At 33.6% G+C, this 2,116-nt stretch overlaps 1 pseudogene; it reads left to right on the top strand.

Moving 5' to 3' along the window:
- Positions 1 to 438: 438 nt before the first annotated feature.
- Positions 439 to 1,570, top strand: LOC150032033 (uncharacterized; annotated as a pseudogene).
- The last annotated feature ends 546 nt before the right edge of the window (positions 1,571 to 2,116 follow it).

Genomic DNA, 2,116 nt, shown 5'->3' with positions numbered 1-2,116 from the left:
TTTTCTAGTATTAACTTTGAAAATATAGTTTAAAATAGTTTGAAAAAGTTTAATTTAATTTAATTTTTTATTTTGTATTAAATTTGAAAAAATAATTTTAAAAAGTTTACCTCATTTTAATTTGAAAAGTTTAATTTGTTGTTATTTTTAAAAATAGTTATAAAAAGTTTAATTTATTGCTATGTTTAAAAATAGTTATAAAAAGTTTAATTTATTGTTATGTTTAAAAAGTTGATGTTCATAAAACTTAAAAAGTTTATGTTTATAAACTAAAAAATTTAATATTTTTTAATATACTTCTTATAAAAAGTATAATACAAAAAATTGATGTTTGTCTTTTTTTTTTTTTTTTTTAAATTTTAGAAAATGCCAGGCAATTGCTTGAGATTTTTGTTGTTTACAAATGGTAATATGATTGATGGTATTGATGGAGTTGAGTATGACCAACCACCAAGTGGGAGTTTTACCATAAATGTGAACAGTGGAATTGTATTTAAACAATTCATTCAAATGATTGGGATGTTACTTAGTGTAGATATGGGAGCAAATCAGATAGAAATAATATATAGACAACCCAATCTAGAACCATCAGGATCAATAAGATATATGTCATTCCCTATTTCGAATGCACAAGCTATGAACTTGATGTTCTCAATGGCAATGTCAGTGCCAAATGTAGTGCATTTGTATGTAAATGTAAATATGATAGGGGTGGATCCCGATACATCATTTAACCAGTTTGAAGATCCAACTCAATGTATTGATCCTAATTTGGAGTCAGTTGCATCGCCATGTAATAATGAAGATATGACGGCTACCAACCTGTACAAAGACTTCAGAACAGAAACGGATGACGAATTTGAAGAGTTGGATTTCGATGGTCGTGAACATGAGATGCTTTTAGATACATTCAATGATTTGGATATGAATGTATTGGATAGCATTCGGGAACATGACCCAATTGTAGCTCCTGTGGATGTTAACAATATGCAATTGTATAAAGGAATGATTTGTCAAGACAAGGAAATGCTACAACACGTGGTCAAATGTTTTGCTATAAAGTGTCACGCACCATACCAGGTTGTTGAATCTACACCGATGATTTGGACAATTCGGTGTAAGAAGTGGGAGGAAGGTTGCAAGTGGAGACTTTATGCAATAAAGAAAAAATCGCATGGCTTGTTCGAGATCACTAAGTATGATGAGCAGCATACATGTTTTTATTTAGAACTAAGTCAAAGTCACGTGCAATTGGATTCATCAATGATTGCACTGGAGTTTTGTGACGCCGTAAGAGAAAAACCATCTATCAGTGTGGTACAACTGCAGTTCGACATTAAATCAAAGTTTGGATATCATGTTCCTTACCATAGGGTATGGGAGGGAAAAAGAAAAGCGTTGGCTAAAGTATTCGGTGATTGGGATGAGTCTTACAAATTTTTGCCTAGGTGGTTATATATGGTTAAACAGACCAATCCCGAAACACGAGTAGAGTGGCGAGTTAAAGAAACGCTTACTGAAGGCCATGTTATCCTAACTTCTGTATTTTGGGCATTTGGTCCTTGTATAGAAGCTTTTAATAAATGTCGGCCGATCATTCAGATAGATGGTACACACTTGTACGGCAAATATACAGGAAAACTGTTGATTGCTACATCAGTTGACTCGAACGGCCATCTACTTCTACTTACATTTGCCGTTGCTGATGAAGAGTCTGCAGACTCATGGGGATGGTTCCTGAAACACTTGAGAGAAATTGTAACACGAAGAGGTGTGTTTAATTTCAGATCGACATGCTGGTATAATTGCAGCAGTGAACAACCCAGCAAATGGTTGGACGGGACCGAAATGTCACCATCGTTTCTGCTTACGACATATCATCAGCAACTTCAATAAAAAGTATAGTTTTAATTCATTGAAAAATTATGTTTATCGTGCCGGATGTCAGTTTCAAATTCGAAAGTTCAACAAAGCAATTGAAGATATCAAAGGAATAAATCAAAGCTGTCTGAGTTTTTTTGACAACATTAGTTTAGAGCAATGGACTCAAGCACATGATGGAGGATTCAGATATGGGTGGATGACGACAAATCTATCAGACTGCATAAATGGAGTC

This window comes from Benincasa hispida, chromosome 12 (assembly GCF_027475165.1).
Source record: "Benincasa hispida cultivar pf3 chromosome 12, pf3_genome.v1.1, whole genome shotgun sequence".
NCBI lineage: Eukaryota > Viridiplantae > Streptophyta > Magnoliopsida > Cucurbitales > Cucurbitaceae > Benincasa > Benincasa hispida.
Note: the sequence above shows the minus strand (reverse complement) of the source record. Positions and strands in the feature narration are given on the sequence as shown.